General features: G+C 45.3%; 1 protein-coding gene across 9 annotated transcripts in view; it reads left to right on the top strand.

Moving 5' to 3' along the window:
- Window positions 1-328: 328 nt before the first annotated feature.
- GALNT1 (polypeptide N-acetylgalactosaminyltransferase 1) overlaps window positions 329-27,035 on the top strand; it is a 124,223-nt gene continuing 97,516 nt past the window's right edge. For 4 of the 9 annotated variants that reach the window (XM_060405205.1, XM_060405206.1, XM_042239384.1 and 1 more), the window contains exon 1: window positions 1,059-1,195. The gene's annotated coding sequence lies outside the window, so the exon portion shown is untranslated. Of the gene's footprint in view, window positions 423-1,058; window positions 1,196-4,093; window positions 21,456-27,035 lie in introns of those variants that run through there. The other 5 variants (XM_042239388.1, XM_042239386.1, XM_042239383.1 and 2 more) reach the window with 2 other exon arrangements.

Below are 27,035 nucleotides of genomic sequence, written 5' to 3'. Positions count from 1 at the left end.
AGACTTTACAAAAACCTCTGAATGATTCAAGTAGAAAATTTATTATGTCTATGAGTGGCAGAAGACCAGGCTGCGTCTTTTCTTAGATTAACGGACAGCTAGGTACTGGAATTAGTGCCAAGGAAGAGTGGTTCCAGGAGGGCACAAGTGGAAGGGCCCCTCTCAGCACCACGCGGGAGACACTGCCCCAGTTACCCGCGTTGCGGGGGGCCGCGGCTGTTCAGTATCCCCAAGGCTTGGCTGCCTCTTCCGGCTGTGCCGGTCGCGGGCCTCTCCTCTCGCCGCCCACCCTGGGTCCAGAACCTCCTGCATCCCCGGCGCCGGCCTCAGAGCTCAGCACGACCGGGCCGAGGGGCCACTGACCGTCCTCCAGCTCCGAGTCCTGCGCCGCAGCTCGCGGGTGAGGAGCAACCAGGGGCTCGGTAAGAGGATCTCGTCGGCGCGGTGAGGGCACCGTCCTTTCCTCCCACCCCGCGATCTGCTCGACGTGAAACGGCCCGAGTTGTGCTTCACTTGGGGAGGCGGCAGCCGCCCCTTTGTCCGTGCCCAGGTTCAGGTGGAGACCACCAGCCCGGACGGCACGGCCGAGCCCGTCTCAGCCCCAGCCTCTCGCCCGGGGACCCCTCGCTCCGGGGCTCGGGTTCCGCGCCTCCCCGCGGGTCGGGCCAGCAGGGGGCAGAGGCGCGGAGGAGCCGGAACCTCCGGGGCCCCGAGGGAAGCGCCGCGGCCCCGAGGTGGGCTCGCCGCAGGGACGGGGGCGGCGCATCCGGGTGAGCGCGCGGCGCCCCCGCCTCCCCCGCGCAGCCGCACGGGCCGCCGCCGCCGCCGCGAGCACGCCGCGCGCGCGGGGAGGACCGCGCCCAAGCGGCCTGCGCGGGTGGCCCTGCGGCCCCGGCCCGCCGCGCTGAGGCGGCCCCGAGCGAGCGGCAGCGGCGGCGGCATGCGGGGCCGCCCGGAGTAGCGCGCCGAGCCCGCGAGGCCCGGCGCGGAGGCGGGGGCAGGCGCGGCGGAGGCGGGGCCCGCGCCGGGCCCGCCCGCCCGCCGGGGGAGCCGCCGGCAGTGGCCGAGAAGGCGGCGCGGCGGACGGCGGCCCGAGAGTAGCGCCCGCGCTGCGGCCCGCGGGACCGCGCCGCGACCGCCGGGGCCGGCCCCGAGGAGCGCCCGCTGCCGCCGCCGCCGCCGCGCGCGGAGCGAGGTGAGTGTCCTCCCGCTCCCGGGCCGTCCCGGAGCCGCGGCCGCTGGCGCGGGGCGGGCGGCGGCGGAGGCGGAGAGGCCCGGCCGCGTCCGCGTCTCCCGTCCCTTTGTGGCCGGCGCGGCCGTGGCCGGGGCGCGGGCGCGCGAGGCGCGGGGTCCGGGTCGGGGACTCGGGGGCTGCTGGACACGCGGCGTCTCTGGTTGGCAGCTGCGGCGAGCAGCGAGTTTCCGTCCTAGTTTGACATTGAGTTGGGACCGTTTTTCTTTAGAAGACGGAAGTTTGTTTTATTGACCAAAAAATACAGCTAAATATGGCTCCTGGTTCGGTCCGGCGGTGTGGTACTTGGAGCCGCGGTGCCAGGCTGACCCTCGCCGGGCCGGCGCGACGGAGGAGGGGAGGACACGCGGGCGGCCGGAGGTGGGGGCTTCCCGGCCCTCTGCCCGCGAAGAGGACCCGGCCCAATTAGCAAATGTCTGTGGATGGGAAGCAGCGGGCTTTAGTTAATGTGGCAGCACTTCCTGGAAGAATGAATGAATGAAATGTCATTTACTTATCCATAATCAATACAGTGCCCATTTAAAGATTTGCCAGGAATTGTGATGATTTGCAGTGTCATTGCCTCTCTTACCTGGTCAGCCCTTGCTAGGTGAAGGTACCCCCTCCTCCGAACTTATGACCTTGGCCTCATTCACAGAGCCACTCAGCTAACCAAGCGGACTTGACATTTTCTGACAAGTGTGGGCAATGGTCAGAGTAGTCTTTGTGAAGTGTTTCTGGAGGGCAGAGATGGTACTTTATGCTTAATACAATGACCTGTAGCAATTCTTGCCAAGAACCCTGAGAGGTTGGGGGTGGGGGGGGGGGTGGGGGGTATTTTTTTCCTCCTTTCACAAGTGAAGAAGTTGAGGCCCTGAGAAATTGTAACTTTCCAGGTCACAAGCTAAAGCCAAAGAGCTGGAATTCACACCTAGGTCTTATTAATCCAGGGCTCTTAACATCACATCTGTGTCTAGACCTAGATTGGCCGTTATGATAGCCACTAACCACATGTGGCTATTTAAATTAATTAAAATTGAAGTTTTGAAAAGTCACTAGCCACGTTACAAGTGTTCAGTAGCCACATGTGACCAGTGGCTACTGTTGAACTTGTCTAAGACCATATATCTGTTTGTTTATTCAATAAATGTTTATTGAGTGCTATCCGTGTATAAGGCACAGTTTTAAGTCCTGGGTATACCATGGTGAATAAGAGGCAAAATGTCCTTGGCTTTATGGAGCTTGCATTTTACATGATAGTTTGAGGGATGCTTTCTTTGGTGCCTTCACTGCTTTGCTAATTCCGTGTGGTTTGTGATCCAGCAGCATCTCTGTCCTCTGAGAGTCTGGAAGAAATGCTGAATCTCAGGTCACAAACCACGTCAGCTGAATGAGTTTCTGTTAAAGTGATTTAGCAGATCACAGGTGATACAGATATCAGATCTCAAGTGATCTGATTCCACGCTGAAGGCCTTATTCAGAACACCAGTGATAACTGGGTTTAGCAAATGTCCTGATGGATTGTTTGGTAGGAGTCTTAAACCAGCTTTGAAAGGCTTGGAAACACTCATCATTTACACAGATACTTGTTAAATGCCTGGCTTCTGCAATAGAGAGTCAGCTTTTACGAGAGCAGAGAGGGTGTCTTCCGTTTCTGTGTCTTTTGCAGCCATGTATTCCCCAAAACTTTACAGTGCCTGGTAAACAGTAGGCACTCAATAAATGCTTGTTGTGTATATTAAGGAGCCTATTTCTGAAGTCAAAACTAGTTAATTCCAAGCAGTTTCAGGCCAAGTAATTTCCAGGGCCTCAGGTAAGAGCATAGCACCAGAAGCAAGATGAAGGTCCATCTACATGTAGCTTTTTCAGCTCTAAGCCCCTAGCTACCCTGACCTAAGTTTCATTTCCTGGTTCACTTGTGTGCCCCCATCTCTTTCTCTTTTTAATAATATAAGATAATATTTATAAATCTGAGTCTTCATTGTTTGTTAATACCATAGCTATGTGCGCGCGCGTGTGTGTGTGTGTGTATATATGTATCTTTTCTTTTTAAACTAAATTCCAGACTATTTGGATTTTGCCAGTTTTTCCATTAGTGCCCTCTTTCTGTTCCAGGCTCCAGTCCATGGCACCGCATTGCATTTAAAGTCATGTCTCCTCAGTCTTTGGTCTGTGGAAGTGTCTCCACTTTTGTTCTGTGTAACCTTGGTAGCTTTGAGGAGTACTGTCCTGGCTGTCTTCAGTGGACAGCTTTCCATGGACCAGATAGGATCATCAGTTCTGGGCAAAGCATCTCATATTCAGGAAAGTAAGGCCACGACAGGAATAGCTCTTTCTTGTTTGTTTATGTAATGCATGAATCTGTTATGCTTCGGTAACAACTTGTAACTGTAGTACTCCGTTTTCAGTAGCAGATTCTTGGGATAGGTTCTTAATTGGTTGAGATTCAAAAGAGTGTTAACAACATTGCAAATGTGAAGTCCTGTTTTAAAATATACTGTTTTTATTTTTATGGTGGGTTGAGAACTGGGCTGAGGTGGAGCAAGGAAAAAGGAGGGATGAACTAAAAGAGGTGGCCGGTCAGAGAGGGACCAGGCTGCATGGAGTGACAGACAATGGAGGAAGGAAGACAGGCAGCTGCGTAGAAGAGGACTAGGAGTGAGTACCGGTCGGTTCATGGACTCGGTTAATGCGTACTGGGCAGTTACTGCGTATCAGATCCAGTGCTCCTAGGTACTCAGGATGACTGGGGTGAGATAGCATTAGATGAACGTGCAGGTAAATACATGATACTTACAACTTGTGCGGGTGCTAGAAAGAAAAGGTGAAGGGTGCTGGAGAGACTGGGGGGTGGGTGGGTGGGGCTGCTGCCTTTGGTTGGCTGGGTTGGTGAAGAAGTCTTCTTTCAGTAAGTGACATTTGCGTTCCTTGCTCAGGCTTTTCGGGGCCTTCTACTGTTACCCCACACTGCTTATTCCATCTTTTGTGCAATTTCACAAAGCACACGTGCCCCTTTCTCCATAGGTACTGTGCTTATTTTTAGCTCCGCGTCTTTATACATGATTTCTTCTACCCAGGATGTCCCCCTGTCCACTTCCACTTGTGAAAGTGCTGTCTCTTGTTCAAGGCTTTGCTCAAATCCCATCTCCTTTATGAAGTCTTCCATTGTTGATTTATGCCTGTGTTCGTCTTGCTACTTGAGTGTATGGTGCTTGAGGGTAGGCATGCTATTTTATATTTATAACTATGCATCCTCAGTTGACTGCAAAGGCAAGGTTGATAACGGGTTGGTACAAAGGTAGACCTATTCTGAAGTGTTGACATTGGGTGATGAATCTTGGAGCAGTGAGTGAAGGTCCAGTTTTGGGCTTTTTAAATTAAACTTTTTTTGTGGGGCATAATTTCAGATCCACATGCATTTACAAGAAGTAATCTAGAAAGATCCCATGTACCCTTTACCCATTTGCTTCCAGGGGTATCATGTAAAACTGTAGTGCGGTATCAGCCACTATGACGGTGTCATTGATGCAGTCAAGATAGAGAACACTTCCAACACTGCATGGTTTCTGCATGTTGTTCTTTTATAACCATACCCTCTTCCCTCCCGCTCTATCCACTTCTTAAGGCCTGGCAATCACTAATCTGTTCTCCATTCTATAATTTTGTCATTTCAAAAATGTTTTATACATGGAATCATATAAGTTCCTTTTGGAATTCACGTCTTCCCCCTCCCCCCCCCCCCCCCCAGCATAATTCTCTGGAGACTGAGAGAAGTGCTGTGTATATCAATAGTTGCTTCCTTTTTATTGCTGAATAGTATTTCATAATATGGATGTACTTTTATGGTTCCTATAGCCATTTTCCTGTTGAAGGGCATCTGGTTGTTTCCAGTTTTGGCTATTGTGACACTGTTGGTTGAAAAGACATTTTCCTCCATGGAATTGTTTTTGTATGTATAAAAAAATCAGTTGAGTGTATGTGTATGAGTCTGTTTCTAGGTTCTTTATTCTGTTCTATTGATCTTTGTGTCTGTCCCTCCTCCAATATTATAGCCTTGGTTACTGTGGGATATAAGTCTTAAGTAGGTGTAGAATGATCCCTCCCAGTTCAGTCTTCTTTTTCAAAATTGGATTAGCTTTTCATTCCTTTGCCTATCCATATAAATTGTAGAATAATCTTGTTTATATTTACAAAAGTCTTATTGGAATTTTGATAGGAATTGCATTAGACCTGTATACCATTTGGGGGAAAATTGATGTCTTACTATGTTGTCTCTTCTAATCTATGAACATGGTATGTCTCTTCATTTATTTAGGTTCTTGATATCTTTAATCAGCATTGTGTAGTTTTATCATACAAGTCTATGTTTTGTTAAATTTTGTTAGACTTATGTATAAGTGTTTGTATTTTGAGCAACTGCTGTTTAAAATTTTTCGGGATCCGCGTGTTCATTGCTAGTATAGAGAAATATTCTTTCTTATGTTGATCTTGCATGCTACAGTCTTGCTGAACCCATTTATTAGTTTAGAAGTTTTTTGGTAGACTCCTTGAGATTTTCTAAATAGACAACCTTGTCATGTCTACATAGGGACAGCTTTATTTCTTCCTTTTCCTTCTGTGTGCTGTTTATTTCTCTTCTTATTGATACTGGCTAAAACTTGCAGTGCTGTGTTTAAGAAGAATAGTAAGAGAAGACATTTTTGCCTTGTCCCTGATCCTAGGGAGAAAGCATTCAGTCTTTCACTATGTTCTGGGTCAGTTTCAGGCAGTCCGTAGTGACGCCATTGGCTAGAAATGACCGAGGGCATTTGCCTGGGCCTCTGGTGAGCCCCCACCCAGACTTTTCCCCTTTTGGAGCCAGTGTTTTGTCTGGACTGGCCCTAGTGGTTCTTACCATGATTGTAGGATACACCTCAGTGACAACCATCAGGGAACTTGGAAAAGAAGAGGTTTATTACTTACAGGACCTGGAGGAGGGTGCATGGCACTCCTGAGGCCTCACAGTGGGATTGTGGGTAGAAAGTGCTGATTGGGCTTCTGCCTTCATTGTGGCTGATGGTGAGGTTCCTGGGATTTTGTGGCTTCTGCATTGGTGAATGTAAAATGTAAGAGCAAGAATTAGGACACAGGAAGGGAAAAGCAAACCGTCAAATGGTCAGTTATCTAATCTACAGAGCTCTCTTAAAGAAAAAAACCAAAAAACCGAATTTTATGGGTGAGGTGGCCTGACTCTGTCTTGTATATCTGGCAGTGTGTTTATTCAAGATGGATGTCTTCGAATGCCTAGGTGATCAGAAGCTTAATGCTAGGCATTTATATTGTATAACCAAAAAAGCTGATTGTTGGGCATTTATGCTACACACTATTAAGTTTAGTGTTAACTGTAGGGTTTTTGCAGATGCTCTTCATCACGTTGAGGAAGTTCCCTTTTATTCCTGTCTTTCTGAGAGTTTTTATCATGAATGGGTGTTGAATTTCGATAAGTGCTTTTTGTGCATTGATTTTTATGGTCATGTAGTTTTTCTTCTTTAGCCTATTGATATGATGGGTTATTTTGATTGATTTTTAATTGAGCCAGCCTTGCATTCCTGGGATAATAAATCCCACTTGGTTTTTTGTCTCTTTCATATGTTGTTGAATTCTAGTTACTAATAATTTGTAAAGTACTATTTGGATTTATGTTCACGGGGGCGTTTAGCACTATAAATTTTCCTCTAAGCACTGTTTTAGTTGTGTCTCATGAATTTTGTTATGTTGTGTTTCTATTTTCTCTCTGTTTATGTATTTATTTCTCTTGAAACTTCTTTGACCCATGGATTATTTAGAAGTGTGTTGTTTAGCTTCCAAGTGTTTGGAGATCTTACTATTATCTTTCCGGTTTTGGCTCCTACTTTGATCTTGTTGTGATTGGAGAACGAACTCTGTGTGTTTCAGTTCTTTTACATTTGTTTTGGCTTGTTTTATGACTCAGAGTATGCTCCATCTTGGTATATGTTCTGTGGACACTTGACTAGAATGTGTTTTCTGCTGTTGGAGTGTTTTATAAATGTTCATTAGATCCTGTTGGTTGATGGTGCTGAGTTCTTCTGTACCTTCCTGCTTAAGTGTTCTGTTAACTCTTGAGAGAGGAGTATTGAAGTCTCCAACTGTATTTTTGGGTTTGTCTGTTTCTTTTTTATTTTTTAATGTTGACCATTCTTAAAGTGTTTCTTGAATTTGTTGCAGTATTGCTTCTGTTTTATGTTTTGGTCTTCTGGCCCCGAGGCATGTGGGGATCTCTGCTCTCTTACCAAAGGTTGAACCCGCACCGTCTGCATTGGGAGGTAGAGTCTTAACTGTTGGACTGCCAGGGAAGTCCCTTGTCTGTTTCTCCTTTTAGGTCACATCCGGTTTTAGCTTTATATATTCCCCAGTTCTCTGGTGCATACACACCTAGGGTGGCTGTGTCTTCCTGGTGGCTTTGCCTTTTCTGTCACTGCATGATGTCCTTCTCTGTCTCTGCTAATTCTCTTTGCTCTGAATTCTACTTTGATATTAACATAGCTACCACTTTTCTTTTTTCTTGTTTGATTGCTTCTCTATTATTGTTTGGATGATATATCCTTTTCCATTCTTTTACTTTCAACCTGCCTATGTTTCGTTTGAATTGTGTCCTGTAGACAGCATATATATAGTAGGGTTGTTTTTCTTTAACTGATTTTAGCAATCTTTGTCTTTTTCATTGAGGTGTTTAGACCATTTACATTTAATGTAATTATTGATGTTAGAACTTAAGTCTGACATTTAACTTTTTGTTTATTCCCTCCATTTTTTTGTTTCTCTGACTATTGGCCCCCTCCTGTTCTGCCCTCAGCTTCCTGTGAGTTACTTGAGTTTTTGTTTTTTGTTTTTTTAGAATTCCATTTTAATTTATATATACTGTTTTTGTGGAGAAGGAAATGGCAACTCATTCCAGTATTCTTGCCTAGAAAATGCCATAGACAGAGGAGCCTGGTCGGCTACAGTTCATGGAGTCACAAAGAGTCGGACTCAACTGAACACATGCTCACACACACATACTGTTTTTTTGAGTGTATTTCTTTGTATGGTTTTTTTAGTTAAAAATATTTTTACTGGTATACTTTTTCTAAGTATTACATTATATATATGTAGCTAATCACTGTCGACCAGTGTCATCGTTTTACGTGTTCAAATGTAGCTCAGAACCTTTGCTTCCCTGTGCATCGCTTAATCCTCACTCATTTTAATAAGATTGTATGTATTTCTTCTAAAACATTAATAAGCACCCTAGACACTGTTATAGTTTTTGCTTTCACAAACATAAACGAGTAAACTCGAGGGAAGAAGGGAAGCCTCTTTTTCTGTATTTTTGCGTATTGTGTTTTCTCCTGATGTCTCAAGATTCCTTCCCTTATTATTTCTTTTTTAAGAACTTCTTTAGCCTTTCTTAAAGGTATGTCTGCTGGTGACAAACTTCCTTAGATTTTCTTCATTTGAGAATGCCTCGATTGTGCTCTTCATTCCTGAAGGATATTTTCTCTGGGTATAGGACTATGTGTTGTTGTGTTTTTTCCTTTTAATTTTTATGTATTTATTTTTGGCTGTGCTGGGTCTCCGTTGCTGTGTGGGCTTTCCTCTCATTGGAGAGACTGGGACTGCTCTCTAGTTGCGATGCATGGGCTTCTCATTATGGTGTCTCCTCTTTGTTGCGGAGCATGGCCTCTAGGTGGAGAAGGCAATGGCACCCCACTCCAGTACTCTTGCCTGGAAAATCCCATGGATGGAGGAGCCTGGTGGGCCGCAGTCTGTGGGGTCGCTAAGAGTCGGACACAAATGACTGGCTTCCCTTTCACTTTTCACTTCATGCATTGGGCTGCCATCTGTGGGGTCACACAGAGTCGGACACGCCTGAGGTGACTCAGTAGCAGCAGCAGCAGCAGCAGCATGGCCCCTAGGGCGTGCAGGCTTCAGTGGTTGCAGCGCGTGGGCTCAGTAGTTTTGGCTTCTTTGCTCTGGAACACAGGCTCAATAGTCGTGGCACGTGGGCTTAGTTGCTGCACAGCATGTGGGATCTTCCTGGATCAAGGATGGAACCTGTGACTCCTGCGTTGGCAGGTGGATTCTTTACCACTGAGCCACCAGGGAAGCCCAGGATTCCGTGTGGGTCTTTTCTTTCAGCACTTAAAAACTGTTGTACCATTTACCTCTGGCCTCTATGGTTTCTTCCTTCCTTTTCTTTTTTCTTTTTTTCTAAATTACAGCCTTTTTTATTTCTACAGTTTTCATGGTTTTGTTCTGTTTGGCCGTACCGTGCAGCATGGGATCCTAGCTCCCTGACCAGGGATCGAACCCACGCCCCCTGCACTGGAAGCGTGGAATCTTAACTGCCGGACCACCAGGGAAGTTGAACGGCTTCCGTGGTTTTTAGTGAGAAACCTGCTGTTTGCAGGTTTTCCCTCTGTATTTAAGTTATCGTTATCTCTCACCATCCTCGGGACTTTTTCTTTACTTCTAGTTTTCAGTTTAATTGCAGTAAATATTGGTTTGGATTCCTTTGGGTTTATCCTGTTTGCATTCACTCAACTCCCTGAACCTGCAGGTTTATGTCTTCTGGCAAATTCAGTAAGTTTTTGCTATTATTTCTTTTCTTTTTTAAAAACTTATTAATTTATTTATTTGGCTGTACCAGCCTTAGTTGCAGCTCTCAGGGTCTTAAATCTTGATTGCAGCATGCAGGATCTTTTTTTATTATTATTATTTTAGTTGTGGCATATGGGATCTAGTTCCCTGACCAGGGACTGAAACCAGGCCCCCTGCATTAGGAGCTCAGAGTTTTAGCCCCTGGACCACCAGGGAAGTCCCACCATTAAATGAGTGCTTTTTCAGTCCACTCTCTTCTCTGTCCTCTCAACTCTTAATTACTTAGATGTTAGATCTTTTCTTACGGTCCCGCAGGTTCCTAAGGCTGGCAGTTCTCTAGTTTCTTTCCGCTGTTCAGATGGAGTAATATCTGTTGTTGTGTCTTCCAGTTTTGTCCCTTCCATTGGGCTATTGAGTTCATCAGCTTTTTATTTCAGTATTTCTCAGCTCTAGAATTTCCATTTTGTTCTTATTTGTATCTGCTCTTTCTTTGTTGAGGTTATTTATTTTAAATTTCAAGCATGCTTGAAATTTCTCGTTGAAGCAGTTCTGCCATAGCTGCATTATAATCATTCTCAGATAATCCTGCTGTCTCTGTCATTTTAGTGTTGGTGTCTGCTGATGTCTTTTTCATTTAGTTTGAGGTCCTCCTGGCTTTTGGTATTGCAAGTGATTTTTTTAAATTAAAACCTGGAAATTTTCATAGTATGCTCTGAAATTCGAGATCTTATTTGAGCCTCTGTTGTAGCTGGCTTTTTTTTGGCTACCTCTCCATCAGGGATAGGGGATGCCATGTGGTGCTGCCTTGTTACTGCTAGGTGTAGTAGAAGTACCGGCTCCCCACTTGACTTCCCTTGACCTAAGAAGCAGAGAGAGTGTTCTGTTACGGCCAGGTGGGCTTAGAGGTCCAGGATTCTCAGGGAACATGGTGTGGAAGGGTGCTTTGTTACCAGCTGACATAGGTGAAAGCCTGGGTGCTTTACTTGGCCTTCTCAGCAGCACTCCATTGTGGAGAGGGTTGGGGTGCCTTGTTTCAGCTTGGTGAGGATATGGAAGTCTGAGCTTGTACCTTACCTTTGTTGGCCTGGGTGGGCCACAGTTTTTCCTATGCTGTTTGTCTGGAGTAGAGTGGTTCCCCCCGGCCCCCCCGCTGCAGAGTTTTCTCTCTAGCTAGGATGTTCCTTTTCTGGTCCTTTGGCTGGAGAGAGCAGGCTTTTGTTGGGCTTTTTTTTTTTTTGCTTTTGGTCTGTGCCTGTTAGCATTTCCAGCTGGCCAGCTCCTTCAGCTCCAAGTCCAGGATGTATGAGGCAAAGGTGAGACCCAGGGTAGTCACCACTGTGTTGTTCTTCAGGGACTGAGGTTTTGCCTTCTCTCCTCATTTACAAGTTTTACTATGTTTGTTTCTTCCCGGAAGCAAATGTCCCTGACGACCAGTTTTTGTCCTGGGCCAGTTCTTTTCTAACATATGTAAAAAATGAATTACAAGAAAAATGAAATAAAAAATGTACAATGTATAGCTTCCAATTTTGTAGTTTTAGATTCAGTGGATGTAAAATTCTATAACGTTGTTGTCAGAGTTTCTGAGTCTTTATTCTCAGTCTCCGTACTCCTTGTGGAGTAGATTCAAGCAGCTTGCTGTCAAAGGTCCACACTGACTAGCATTGCCGAGGGTATAACTACTTGATTCTTTTTGAAATTAGAAGTCAGTGATCAGTCATTCAGTTCAGGCTCTCCTCTGCCATTTTCCTTGTATTTCTGTAGGGACATCTTCAATGTGAAACCCTTTTAGTCCTTAAGGAGAAAGCATGTTTTAGGGCAGATGTAGCATTAGCAGTGAGAGTTCATCTCAGAGTGCATCTCTGATGTTACATGTCTTAACTTCTCCCTTAATTGTTAGGGTTCTTATGCAGTGGCATGAGTTATAGAATAAATTCCTATGCATATTTATAAGAATCTCTTACAGTCGCTGTAACTTCTGATGTCACACAGAGAATGTGTGATGCTTCTGTAAGTCACGGGCTCTGTGAAGGTGTCTGAGCACAGGTTTCTGGTATGTAGCCTTCTGGTTGATAACCTTAGCTGTGGGACAAACACTAAGGGACACTAGATAAAGCCTTCTGGGGAGCCTTGAAGTGAATAGAAGACAGTTCCTTAGGTTTAGATGTCATGGTTTTTGCTAGATTTTTATGTCCTCGGTAGTTACGACTTCCTTTTTGTTAAAAAAATAATAATAAAAGATTTTTTTAAAGTATCAGTTTAGTTATAAAAAGAAGGAGAATTTGCATTTGTTGGTAAAGCCACATGCTAAGTTATTGGATTGGTCTTTGGAAATTGTACATTGCAGTTTATAATTTATTATTTCTCTTAAGGTTAAAGAGTGAGTGAAATTTTCTAGTAGTCTCATTTTTCCATCTCTTGGGATTAGTGAGTTATCAATAAACATTTTATTAGTATTTACAAGTCCCTGTGCATGGCAGGCATTGTAGAGGGTTAAGTGAGGTCTGACCGCTTCAGAGAGAAGTCCATATTCTGCTCATAGTCAGGCTGCAGAATTAGTTTTAATTATTTTAAGTGTTTCCATGCAAACAGGACACATCCTAACAAAATAGGACTGTTGCAGTCCCTGCAGGGAGAGCAGGCAGGAGAACTTCAACTTTTACCCAGAATCAGGGGCATAAGAGAACAAGAACAGCGTTGCCACTCAGCGTGGAGAAGGGTTGCAAGACGGTCTCTGATGGGAAACTTGGGAGAGGGGTGAGAAAGGAGAGGGACGGAGAAGACCGTTAATGGTAGACGAGGCATCTTTGCCCAGAGCTGGAGCCCTACGACAAGCAGCCTCTGGCGCATTTCAGCGCTTGAGCTGTAAGGATGCCCCCAAAAGAAAGGGGCTTGGCGGTAGGAGCTTTTGACTGGAAATGCTCTGAGTTGGAGGAAGGGGTGCAGTGCTGGTGGCTTACCAGCCAGTGTTGATGAGCTGCTGTTGCGGGCTCTCACCTCACGAGGGGAGGCTTGGGGAACAAGGTATCAGGGGAACAGCAGGTTGATTGAGATAGACTGGGATGCAGGCTGTTGACAGCTGGAGACGGTGCTACAAAGCACAGACAGGATGCATGCTTGTAGCACTGATCAGTGCCGGGCACTATTCTAAGTGTTCTATTCCTTTAATCTGTTGTTTTGTCTGTTTCTTAGTTTTCATTGTAACTCATCTATTAACAGTCCCTGGAGGTTAATACTCTTACCGTTATCCCGTTGTACAGATGAAAGATGAAGGGACCACAGTCCAGGGAAGTTGGTGAAGCTGGAATCTGCACTCATCCCTGTTTCTGTGCTTTTACATGACAGTCTGGCTCCAGAGTTTATGGTTTAACCACTAAACTCTCAGTAGACTGCCTGGTTAGGATAGTGCACACAAGATTGAGAGGCTTCGAATGCCAAGCAGAAGAAGATCACATTATTTGGAGGACAGTAGAGAGCCATTCGGAGAAGGCAGTGGCACCCCACTCCAGTACTCTTGCCTGGAAAATCCCATGGACAGAGGAGCCTGGTGGGCTGCAGTCCACGGGGTCGCTGAGAGTTGGACACGACTGAGCAGCTTCCCTTTCACTTTTCACTTTCATGCATTGGAGAAGGAAATGGCAACCCACTCCAGTGTTCTTGCCTGGAGAATTCCAGAGACGGCGGAGCCTGGTGGGCTGCCGTCTATGGGGTCGCACAGAGTCAGACACGACTGAAGCGACTTAGCAGCAGCAGCAGCAGCAGCAGCAGCAGCAGCAGCAGAGAGCCATTGATTTTGATGGGACTGTTGACTGACATCCGAATTTAACTTTGATATGTGTGTAGTTGGGTGATTTTTATTTTAAGACTAGAGGTAGTACCTGAGGTGCACCGGTCTAGTTGACCATATGTACAGGAACATATAGGTGCATTTTCAGAGGTGGAATCAGTTTTTCTTGTCAGTGAGTGAAGGAAAGAGAGAAGTTAGTCACTGGACCTCTAGAAGAATATCATCATTAACAGAAATGCAAAAAGACAGGAGAGTTTGTCTGAGGATAGTTGCCCGGTGTGTCTTGAGACACATTCAGCTGCAGGTGCCAGAGAGGAATTCCTGAAACTGTCCTGCAGGCCTCATAATTATGGAGCTTGATCTTGGCAGGAGAGGTCAGTTCTGGAGGTACAGATGAGCGTGAGCAGCCTGGAGATGATGAAAACAGGGCGTGGAAGAGAGGGCTGAGAAATGAACCCAAGGGGATGCTTACATTTGGGACTTCAGAGAAGGAAAGAGACTTTTACATCATCATTGAGCAAATATTTATTGAGTATATGCCAAGTGCCAGATACTGTAAATACACAGTGAACAAAAAACACGGTCCCTGTGCTTGTTGATCATACAATCTAGTGGGGTAGAGAAAAACAAGGATAATTAAGTGAATTATGAGAGTTTTCAAAGCAAGCTAAATAATGGGGAAATGACATTCCAGTTAAGATCCAGATGTCAGGAAAGATTTTAGTACAGAGAGTGGGGGCCAGAGGATTCCAGATAACAAGAGTGGTGTGTGCAGAAGTCAGGCAGCAAAAGAGAGCTCACCCTAAGGAACAGAAAGATCAGTGTAGCTGAAGGGCCACTGGCGCAACGGAAAGAGAGGTGAGATGCAGGGAGAGAAATTGGTGTTGGGTGATGGGACAATGGACATTCATCCCAGTGCTGTTGGAAGGCTTTGAGCAGGAGAGGACTCTGTTTCAGATTTTAGGCAGATCACCCCGCTGCAGTGGGGAGCATGATTTTGAGCAGGAGGCAGGATGGGTGGAAGAGAGGCGTGGAGACCAGTGAGGAGACTTGCAGGAGGCCTGGGCTGCGGTGGTGGCAGTGGGTGTGTGAGAGGCCGAGGACGGCGCTAGCGTTTCTCCCAGGAGGCGGCCCGGGCCCTCCCTGGCCTTCCCCTTGGTGCTGCTTTTTCCTCTGTCTCGATGTGTATCATGTTGACGCTCAGTTTATCCATCTGTGTTCCCTTTAGACTGAGTTCCTCAGCAGAGGTAGGGACCTTCAGTGACTGGTCTCTTAAGCACCGGTGCTTCGCAGCTGAGGAGTGAGTGGTAATGCTGAATAAGAGAATTCGCCTGCGAACCTTTGGAGGTGCAGGACTGTGGTTAGGTTTGGATCGAGTTTTTCCCTGAGAGACACTCTAAGGCCTGGGCTGGCCGGTGGCAGTGTTTCGGGGAGAGTGTGCTCACTGTGGGGTCTGTGTGGCACTCAGAGGTGTTTTCAGGTGCCGGATCGCCGGAGGTCGGGAGGAGAAACAGAGCAAAGCCAGGAGAGCCATGGGGGCGGCCTTGTGAGCAGCGACCGTCCAGCGCTCAGTTTCCGGTGCTCCTGGGTGGGAGGACCTGGAGAGCCTCTGTGGCTCCAGCAGAGCCGACAGAGAAATCCTATTACACAGTGAGAAGTGGTGGCCGCAAGGGGAGCCAGTTCCCCGGGGAAGCGAGAAGGGGAGAGGGTGGGGTCCCTCCAGGACCGGGGTCGGGGGTGGGTAGCAGAGCCTGTGTGTAAGCAGTGGGGTGGCCTGTGAGAGCAGGGGCCCGCACGGGGTGGCGGGACAAGGAAGGAGGGACAGGGTGGCCAGCCGGCCAGCCATCAGCTCGAAGGACTTTGCTCTTTGGGTGTGCCCCTCCTTCGAGGCAGAGGGTTCTGTATTCCCACAGGAGCCAGGAATCCTGATTTTTTAAAGTGAAAAGTCCTGATTTTTCAGTGTTGGCAGTTCATTTGTTTTTGGAATCTTGTTTTATTGGTGAGAGACCAAGCCCTCACCTCTTACAGTTACCTTAGGTGAAAGGGCTGGTGAGTGTGGGAGAGGAGGAAAGTGTGTGGAACAAGGCTTTCGAGGCTCTGGGAGGGGATGCAGTCAAGTGTGCCAGGGGAGAGCACGGCCCCTGAGGGCGGGGAGGGCTCTGAGCGGAGCAGAGCGGTGTGAGTCTCGGGAAGAGAGACTGTGGAGTCGGGACTGGGGCTGCCTGGTGTGGCCAAGGGGCTGTGCACACGTGGCCAAGAGGGTGTATATACATGGCCAAGAGGGTGTGTACACATGGCTGGCCGGGCTGGTGAGACAGGTTTACAGTGGACCTAGTCAGCCTGTTGTCAGGACTTTCTCTGTAATGATAATATCCTAGAAGTAGAAGCAGGATAAAACAGTGGCGCTGGCCTGGGCTTCGGACTGAAAAGCTGAAAGGTCCAGTGGGTGAGGGTTTTTTCGTGTCAGGAGGGCGTTATTACCAAGGTTGTATGACTTCTAGGTTGGTAGCTGCGCATGTGGGAAGTGGGATGGGGGAAGAGGAAGTGGCTCAGGGGCAGATGGAGACGGGCAGGTTTGGTGGGGTGAGGAGTGTGTGTGCCAAATGGGGAGAGTGTGGCTGGGTGTAATCTGTGTCTGTGTTTGGGCTGAAGGACCGTGTAAGGTAGGGGCTTCCCTGGTGTCTCAGGCATTAAGGAATCTGCCTCCAATGTAGGAGACCCAGGTTTGATCCCTGGGTCGGGAAGATCCCCTGGAGAAGGGAATGGCAACCCACTCCAGTATTCTTGCCTGGGGAATGTCATGGACAGTGGAGCCTGGCGGGCTACAGTCTGTGGGGTTGCAAAAGAGTTGGACACGACTGAGCACACACACACATTGTGTAAGAAATCAATACGTAGGTTGGTGTCAGGCTCTGAGACAGAGGACAGATTGCAGGATGGAGGCTGATGATGAAGACAGTGTTAGAAGGCAACTTGAGTGTTGCAAGCAACAGAAGATGGAGGGTTGGAAGTAGGCAGTGAATCCAGTGCTGACTCAGCCCATTGGAGAAGGTTGGATGGTGTCTTGAAGATCAATCTCAAAATAAGGATACTTTGTGGGTGGGGCTTAAATGAAGCAGCAGATTTTGACGAATCCACAGTTCAAGCTTAACAATTAAAATAGCTATTTTTTAATAATATGGCAAATGTCCTATGTAGAATACTCTCATATATAACAAAAAATGTAATAAAATAACATGTAAGAAGGTTGGGACTGACAGGTGGGGTCCACTTGCGATTCACTTGACCCACACCTGCAGCAAGGCTTGATTGCCAGCCCTGACTTATTCTGTTCTCATTTCTTAGCAGCTCCAAGACTTTTGAGAAGTGGCAGTGACTGACCCAGTCAGGCCATCACCTGGGCACCTAGAAATCCTTGCCTGTATCACTTCCTGCAAGGCCAGGGGCTCAATGAAGGTCTTCAGATTTCCCTTAAACTTTCGGCAGTAGAACTCCATTGGCTGGCTTAATAACCAGACCATAAGCCTCTGGCAGCAAGTTGCTGCCTGTTGACTTGGCACCCTCCAAGCAAAACTAAACAAAAATGATTATGAATTTAGGGATGCTTTCTTCTCTCCATCTGATGTCCACATGTTCCTGCATAAAAATACTACTGGGAGAGTAAGGAGACTAAAGTCATTTCTTTTTTTTTTTTTTTTTTGCATTATTAAGTAATGGGAATTTTTTTTTTTTAATAGAAGTTGATGTTTACATAGTAAAATATCCTGACAGTACTAAAAGTTATATAGGGAAAAGTAATTCTTCCACCCCAGTTTTTTTTTTTTTTTTCACTTGCACATGGAAGTCGTAGATGTTTCTGGGTCAGATGAGAGTTGACTTAACTTTCTTTTTGTAAATTAGAATATTACAGAGAGACATGATAACTATAGGGGAAAGAAACTCCCAGTTGGATGTGATTATCAGCAGGCAATTTTTCCAAGTTTGATTTGGGTTGTACTTAGAGACTGAAGGAGGGTAAGGAGTGTGTGTTTTAGAGAGAGGGTGCTGTGGGGACCAGGGAAGCCGGGAGAGAACCTGGGGCGCGGGGTGTTAGGTACAGAAGTTAGGGTAGGCTCTGTCAGCAGAAAGCAGCACACGGCCATGTAGCCTGGGTTTCTCTGAGCCCTGACATTTAAAAGCTGCTTTTCTCCACAGACTCAAAATGGGAGCTAAAAACAGTAGCGAGATTCAGATTGGGCAGGAAGGTGGAAATAAGACGGATCAAAGTAACCTGGAATCTAGTGATGTAGAGTAGCATAGTAAAAGTAGAATTCCAGGAAAATTTGTTGAGGACTTTAAACCTAAAACAACCTAGCTGGATAACATATGCTTTTCTCCTACCTTTGGATAATCTCTGCCCTTACGTGCTATGGGCTTCCCTGGTGGCTCAGACTGCAAAGAATGCACCTGCAGGGCAGGGACCCGGGATTGATCCCTGGGTTGGGAAGATCCCCTGGAGAAGGGAATGGCAACTCACCCCAGTGTTCTTGCCTGGAGAAGTCCATGGACAGAGGAATCTGGTGGGCTACAGTACATTGGGTCACAAAAAGTCAGACACGACTGAGCGACTAACACTTTCACTCAACTTTACATACTACTGACCTATAATAGAGTTTCATTATGAACATGAACCTTCTAAATGCTAAAATGTGCATAACTAGCGAGAAAGGTTTCCAACAGAGAAAGAAAGAGGGGGAAGGTCTCCCCCTTTGTGTTTTTGTATAGAGAGCACCAGTGAACCTGAGATAGACATATGCTGATAAAGTCTCAGCAAGATTATACAGGCTGGAGAAAGGTAATTCTCCCGAAAAGAATTGAGGATGGCTGCTAGACAGCTAAAAAGAAATGTCTGCTTTTCAATATCAAAAGTTTTCATTATTCTTAAAGGGAGCTCTCATACACAGTTGGTGAGAATGTCAATTGATGCAGCCGCTATGGAAAACAGTTTGGAGGTTCCTTAAAAAATTAAGGCTAGAACTACCATATGATCCACCCTTCCACTTCTGGGTATTTATCCAAAGAATCAAAAGCATGAATTCAGAAAGGTATCTATGTGCCTGCATCCATTGCAGCCTTACGTATGTACAATGGCCAAGACATGAAAACAACTTGAGTGCCCATCAGGAGATGGGCAGATAAAGAATATGTGGTATATAGACACAGTGGACTACTACTCAGCCGTGAAGAAGATGACATCTGGCCATCTGCAATAACATGGATGGACCTTGAGGATATTATGCTAAGTGCAGTAAGTCAGACTAAATACCGTGTGATTTCACTCATGTGGAATCTAAAAAACAAACAGAAAACCGAAATAAATGAACAGATTGGACAAAACAGACATGTATATGCAGAGAACAGAGTAGTGGTTACTCAAGGGCAAAATGGATAAAGGAGATCAACTGTATGTTGACAGATGGAAGCTGAATTTTTGGTGGTGAGCACCCTGCAGGTATACAGATGTAGAGATACACTGTTGTACACATGAAGTTTATGTTACAAACCATTGTTACCTCAGAAATGTTTTTGGAATTCTTCCCATTGTAGAACCGTATTTGTAGGAGAGAAATAATAGCTAGATTTTATTTAGTGCTTTGCTCAATACGGTTTATACTGTCTGATATCAGCCCTCCACATGCTGCTTCCTTAATCATCACGAGTCTTATAATGTGGGTAACCACTTGTGTGAACTTCCCTGATAAAAGGTGCGAGAGCCAGGTACAAGCCCAGATAGTGTGTGCTACATCGCCTCTGTGCTGTTCAAAAAATTATGAATTAGGGGGTTAATGCTTTTAAAGAAAATTGAGTTTTATTAACTTTATGTGCAGATTTTTAAAAGGTAGTACCAGGTCTCTCTCTCACTCACACACAACTTATATAATGTGTTCAGAAAGTTCGTGAGGGAGTTCTTCAACTTCCCAAGGCTTCTTGGCTCTAGATTAGGAGTCACTGGCTGTGCTTGTGTTGACGTGCAGTTCTCTCCCAGGCATGGCTTCTCTTCTCCCCACTGTGTGGCTGTCAGTGGCCCTGAGTAATCTAAGGCAGTCATGGTAGTCCCATACCCCTTGCTAGGGACTGATTAAAAAATAGGCATGTTCCCATTTTAGGCTGAGGAAAGTGTGCAGAAGCTTCTGGGAAAGAATTTTTTTCTTGTCCAAGGCACAGGGAAGAGGCCCGTCTCTTTCTGTAGATGTTGTCAGATCTGACTATGAGGCTCTGAGCTGCTAGAGTGATCTTGTTATCAAACTCAAAGGAGGAAACCAGCTCTAGAATAGTGCTGAAAGAATTGCAGAGGAAAGGAGCAGGAGTTGTTAGGCTAAGCCAATCCTGCTTTCCACCCTACCCCTGGAATAACAATTATGTGAGCCAGTGATTTTCCTTACATTTAAGCAGTTTGAGATGTCATTTCTGTTCACTTAGAGCTAATGGCATCTCGGCAGATGTCATAATGCAGAATTGCAATGGGAAGAGATAACAAGATTCCTTCTGCTGGATATTCAAAGTAAAACTATTGAGATACTGTTAAAACAGGCTGGTCTGCTAGCCTGGGAAGGAAGAAGTTGCATGAATTAAGAGTCAGAGGACCCGAGTTATAGTTTGTGCATTGCCATTAAGTACCTATGTCACGGGCTTCCCTGGTGGCTCAGTGGTAAAGAATCTGCCTGCAATGCAGGAGATGTGGTTGTGATCCCTGGATTGAGAAGATCCCGTGGAGGAGGCACGACAACCCACTCCAATATTCTTGCCTGGAGAATGCCATGGACAGAGGAGCCTGGCGGGCCATGGTCCATGGGGTGGGTCACAAAGAGGCAGACTCCACTGAAGCGATTGAGCATGCACGCACGCACGGATATCACAGAGCTAAATTTTCCTATCAGCAGTGACAAGAAGGTTGCCCTGAACAAGCTGCCAAGTACTTGTCATCTCAAACATCCTCTATTTTGGGGCCCATGAAAAGTATCTAGTTAAACTTAATTAGGAATTGAGGATTTTTTTTTTTAAACAGTGAGCCGTCTTAGATTTCTCTCATAGTCTAGTAGCCCCAAGGCACTGCGTTTCTGTGGCTTGTATGAACATAGCACCAGTAAGCTTTTAACACTTTTAAAAACTCTTCCACCCACCCCAACTCTCCAAGGGCTTACAACCGGTAGCACTTTTATTTATTGAAAAATTTGTTGGAGTTTTTTTTAAAATTCTTCAGATTGTTTGTATCCCCCCCCCCACCCCCGCCCCGTCATCTCTCTATCTCTCTTTAACATTTACTGTGGACTGTTTCAAATATATGCGCAAGTAGAATTGTATAATGAATTCCCATATAGTCATCTTCTCACTTCGGTAATTACCAACATTTTGACAGTCTTAAAGCCGTAGCTTTTTAAGTGCTTATAGTTGGCTCTTCTAGGAGAGACTTTTCTTCCCAGCTAAACTTTGGAGCTAAATTAGGTCTCCCTCGCTTTAAGGTTTCAGTCGTCTGCATTTGTTCGTTTAATACTGTTTTTTTAACATCAAAAGAAGTTACAGCACTGTGAAAACAAGTCTTTCTGTTAGCAGCTGTGTCCAAACAATTATGACTGTTTAGGCATTTGTATTTGTACACGTCACGGTAGGATGAGTTACGCTGTACTAATGTGCAGCCCCCTAATCTCAGTGGCGTATGTACTGGTTGGCTGGGGCTCTGCCTTCTCCCGCTCTGGGAACCAAGCTGAGGGAGCAGTTACTGTCTTGAATGCCTCCAGCACCATCGCAGAAGGAAGAGAGCAGGCAAGTTGCGCACTGTCTCTTAAAGCTTCTTTGCGTCATTTTTGTTCACATATCAGGGGCCAGAGCAAGTCATATGGCTAACCCATATTTTAAGGGGATGGAAAATTGCAAACCTACCAGCTGCCTGCCAAGGGAGCCAGAAGTATTTAGTGGATAGCACTAAATGATTATCACAATATTGAGACAGATAGAAAATCTCTTCTGCCTTGCAGCTTTATGTGTAACAGCTAACGCTTCAAAACTTGTTTCCTCTCATGGAACAAGTATAGGTCATGATATTAAAATTAACCTCATTGTTTTCTTAGCTCTTGTTTATTTAAAAGCTACTTTCAGACAAGTTATTTAGGAAAAGTCCTCAAGAGAGGAAATACCAGTTTTGAGATCAGATCCCTGGCTCTTTCTGGAGGAGACAGATTTTCCATGTCTCTCAGCTGATATGATGGGTCAGGGAATGGGCAGGGTAACTACAGCCTCTCAGGTGATATGGTGGGTCAGGGAATGGGCAGGATAATTGTAGCTGCTTCACTTCTCTTTAGAGGAAGACCTTTCCCCATCTTTGCCCCTCATCTTTTAAAAAGTAACACTTTGGATTTGAATTCTGACATGGGTAGAATCCTGGTTCAGACCCCTAGAATGTTTCAAGTGGGGCTCAGGATTTTATATCAGATCTCTTTCATTTATGTCTTTTGCTAGATTCTGACCATGCCGTATGAGTCCTATCAGTCATAGCACTGGCCATATTTATATCACCTTCTGGAGGAAACTGTGATCCTCTCCAGTCTCTGCTCCAAGGTGCTCTTGGTTGGTCATGATTTTATAGCCTTCAGGAATGTGCACCAGACCAAGGCAGCCAGGCTTCTGTGAGACCTGGCTTGGCAAGATAAGGGAGACCAGCTAGCTCCTCTTCTGGAGAATTTAACCACCAAGACTGATCCCAAGGCTCTGAGTCTGCTACAACGCCATAAGAGAGTAGAAAAGAGACTAGTTCACTTCTAGCTGCCGAGGGTCTTTGCATTTCTGCTTCTGTCTGTGTGCCCAGCTCTCTGGTCACTTCTGTCCTGCTTGGCTTGGGAGTCCTGGGTTCCTTGCATATTCTGTAGAATAGAATTAGTTGGGAGTATTTGTTCCAAAGACCCAGAACAAACAGTAGCTGGGGCAAGAAAAGCTGTTCTCTCTCGTGTCCAAGTCGGGGCATAGGCGGCTCTTGGTGGACGTGGCAGCTCCATGGGACTCTGGGACCTTGGTGGCTCCAGCTTTCTCCTCTGCCTTCGCGGGGTCTAGTCTTCATCCTCGTGGCCTGAGCTGTCACATTCACGTTCCACAAAGCATGACGGAGGAAGAACAGAAGAGGATGCCTGTTGTCGTCGTTCAGTTGCAAGTTGTGTCCGACCCCATGGACGGCAGCACGCCAGGCTCCCCTGTCCTTCACCATCTCCTGGAGTTTGCTCAGACGCATGTCCATTGAATTGGTGATGTTGTCTAACCATCTCATCCTTTTCCTGCCCTCAGCTCCAGTCCTTTTTGGACACCTCAGGAAAGGTGCACAAGACTTCTCATATCAGCTAGAACTTCACTGCAGGCAGACTGAGGAGTGTACCTATACTCTAGCTGTCCATGTGCCTTGCGAAAATTGGGGGTTCTGTAACTGCAGAAGGTGACTCAAACAGTGGACCCCTCACGATCTGCTTGGTATATCTTGAAAGTAAACTCCGTTGCTTAAGGCTGTCATCATGCCTTGGTATGAAAGGCATGTAAGTCACCTCTCATAATGTCCTTTCGTTTCATGCCTATTTATGCCTATTCCACTAATTGTTTCAGCTAAACTAAACAAAGATTCATGTGTCTATTTACTAAAATGCTCCTTAATCGTCATCCCACTTCAAGTACAGTCCTGGGTATTGAGAAAACACAAAAATGAAGTGATATGTGACTCCTGCCCTGCAGGAGCTCACAGTTTGGCAGAGAGAGATGTAAGTGAATAGTAGCACTGTTGTGTGATAAATGCAGTAATGAAGATCCTTGATGAAGATGGGAAGTATACTGACTAGGATGGCGGAGAGGACTGCTGGCTGCATCACCCTCTTTTCTTCTGTCAAGACACAGGGAATGAAGGCCGGCACCCTCGCCCTAACTAAGCGCTAGCTATGGTAGGGGCACCATCTATGCAAATTCAGATACTCTTTCCTGCAAGAACTTCCCAGTGCTTTCCTATTAGTGTGCAGAGTGAAAGGTTTCTAAAAGCAAATCCCTGAATCTACCACAGTAAAGAGCAGTATATATACACAGTTTAGTATACATATATCTGTATGTACAGTGCTTTGTGTCATACAGGCTTCTCGCTACAAACCTCAGTTATCCAGAAATCCAGTTACCTAGTTTTAGCAAAACTACGATTTCTTTTGGACATTATCTCTATGACAGTCTTTTGTTTGTTACGATGGTGTTTTTGTTTTACTTAAAATCTTCTTTTTATTTACCTTTTGCCTGCCTCTGTCTGTAGAGAGCTGATCTTTGATCGGAATTAGTGGTGCTTTAGGGATCTTAGGTTGAAATGGAATTTATATACAAAAAAATTCAGATCAGTTAAAGTGCTGTCAGCTTATCAGATAAAGAGGATAACTTGAGATTAATTCAGCTTTGCTCCTGCAGCCTATCTCATGGGATCTGGAAATAGCTGTTTTTCAGACCTCTTCTCTGAAAAGGTGTTTTCTCTTTGATGATTTTACCTGGAGCCTGCCGTTGCTTTCATGGAACTCTTCTCTGTTTGCTCTGTTAGATTATGCATGAAGTTTATAAGTTGAAAACACTGCTATACATCATAGTTTATTTAGATTAATTATAACTAAATTTTGTTTTAATTCTTGAAATCATAAGTACTATTGGGACTGTTAAAATTTTTTCCCTCAGAACTACTTTTTAATATGAAAGGTGAAAAAGACAGATATGGTCAGAAGCATTTGGGAGAGTAAGGGACAAAGTGAATTAATTTTTTGTATTGATTATAATCAGCTGCTTCCTCTTTGCTTATATTAATCCCTTTAGATTATCTCTTTGAAGGAGTACATTGTAATAATGACATCTTAAATAATACTTAACATCTTTTATATTTAAAAATGGAATGAGTCCCTGGCATTTGGAATATCTTCAATGTACATTTGATTCTTTTTGGTAGAGGTAGAAAATTATTCGGAAAGTCATTATTCTGAGACTAATAGAGCATAGGTGACTTCAGGGTTTTGTTTTGTTTTGTTTGTTTGTTTTTTAATCTTAATTGTGCCTGGGATGGTAGAGGTGTACTTTCATGGAGTCACAGAGTATTCGAATTTAAAGGAATGGCGTGTGTGCTGCATCCCTTCAGTTGTGTCCAGCTCTCTGCACCCCCGGGGACTGTGTAGCCCCGCCAGGCTCCTCTGTCCATGGGGTTCTCCAGGCAAGAATACTGGAGTGGGTTGCTGTGCCCTCCTCCAGGGGAGCTTCCTGACCCAGGGGTCGACTTGCGTCTCTTAGGTTTCCTCCATTGGCAAGCGGGTTCTTTACCACTAACGCCACCAAGGAATAGTAGTAGCCATATAATGTGAGTGTCCAGTGCACCGTGAAAATGTGGGGCCTCTTATTAAAAACCATCAAGAATTTCAAGACTGTGAAAGCAGAGCATTAAACCAAATGTGGAGCCCTTCCAAGTGTGGGGCCCCATGTGACTCCACAGGTCACAGGTGTGTGAAGCCTGCCCTACAAGGATATCTTAGTGTGCATTTAGTACAGGCCGCTCCTTTTATAGATGAAAATACAAAGCATTTATATGTAATGAGTTGCTGATACATTGTTACCATATAGCAGGACCAAACCTCAACCTTTAAAAATGGTCCTTCTGAAGGTTTCTCTAGGCGTATTTAGTCAGTGTAATTTAAAACTGCTATCAGTTATTCATAGTGGTCGTAAAAATAATGGCATTGATAGGTGAAATAAATGATTCCAGAGAATTGTATCCCAAATTGTTCCCCAGTTTTCCATCCAGCAAGGTTTCTCTTTTCTTTTTTTAAATCTTTGTCATAGTTTCTGTCCCTGCTGGAAATTTTGTTAGTTTAGATTTAAATTTCTTTATTCTCCCGTAAATGCCCTCAAGAGTTCTAATGAGCCTTGAAAGGCCCCACAGGAAAGGGACTGAAGAGAAGCAGAGGACATTTATAACCTGCAGTGAAGATAATGAGCCCTTTACAGCTGAGAATGGGCCTGTGTCAGTGTGGTGGATATTCCGTTGCTGTGGGGCACATGGAAGAACAGGCAGCATGTGTTTGTTATTTGTTTTTATGTATTTCTTTTATTTATTTGGCTGCACCCGGTCTTAGTTGCGGCATACAAACTCTCAGTTGTGGCATGTAGAATCTAGTTCCCTGACCAAGGGATTGAACTCCACTCCTGCCCCCTGCATTGGGAGCATGGAGTCTCAACCACTAGACTCCCAGGGAAGTCCCCAGCATGTGTTGTTGAAAGTCTGCTGTATACATCCCTGTCACTATAGTTTTTTTTTTTTAATTTAATACTTTTATTAACTAGTAATCAGATGGTTTTGGAGACTCCCTTTAGTTATGACTGCTGATGGAAATAAACGGAAACAGCTAGCGCTTGAGCATCACTTTAAAACTTAAGTGTTGCTCAGGTAGCTACTTTAGGGGGGATTTTTATATCTTGTTTCATTAGCTTAGCCAATTTTAAATGATGATTTAATAAAACTGACAATATAATGTGAAGTAGACCTGCTCTTCTAGCATTGTAGAATACATTGGATAGCCAACTGAAGAGAACTACTAAAAAAGTTCATAAGCAAACAAACTACAAACTTAGGAGCATGGTGGGATTAAGGGGGTTTGTGATGCAGACAGCTGCCATGTCCTGGAGCTGCCTCTCAGCTCACACAACAGAAATCAGCTCATTTGATGAGAAACAAAAAGACCTAACAGGCTTCTAAATTGAATAATTTGGGAATCATCTTTTACTGTTTTGATTGCTCTGTGAAGTTGCCAGCTAGAATGCTGAATCCACTTTACTCAACTTTCCGTTTTTGGCTGACTTTTACTGTAGTCTGGTGGCTAATGAGGAGCCTTTGCTGAAGCGCCGAGCCAGGAGCTGAGACCCATGTGGTGGATACCAGACACCTCTTGCACATTAGGGTAAAAACAGAATAAGGGAAATGACATGCCTGTTTGAGGGTGTTGCCTTTTACAGAATGGCTCTGAAGTTCATAAAGTGCTTTGCAGGTGAAATTCAGTTCAGTAATCTGGTGAACATTTTTGGAGTGTGTGTGATGTGTTAGATTCTGTAGGTGATAGAAAGGTAAGACAGAATCCCTGCTGTAGTTAAAGATAAGACCTACAACTATAGTTAGACTAAAAGTTGATTCAGTGATGTAGTCACTTGTCTCATAGCTCCGTGAAGCAGATACTGCTCCACACCGTGAGTTCAAAAATGCCTGCCAGGACCCACAGTCGGAGAGTGGACTTGACATACAAACGTACACCTGCTGATGACGTCAGAAGAGGTGTGCAGAGCCGGGGGTCTGATGAGATGAGGAGCCCCAGCTGT

This window comes from Ovis aries, chromosome 23, assembly GCF_016772045.2.
Source record: "Ovis aries strain OAR_USU_Benz2616 breed Rambouillet chromosome 23, ARS-UI_Ramb_v3.0, whole genome shotgun sequence".
Lineage (NCBI taxonomy): Eukaryota > Metazoa > Chordata > Mammalia > Artiodactyla > Bovidae > Ovis > Ovis aries.
Note: the sequence above shows the minus strand (reverse complement) of the source record. Positions and strands in the feature narration are given on the sequence as shown.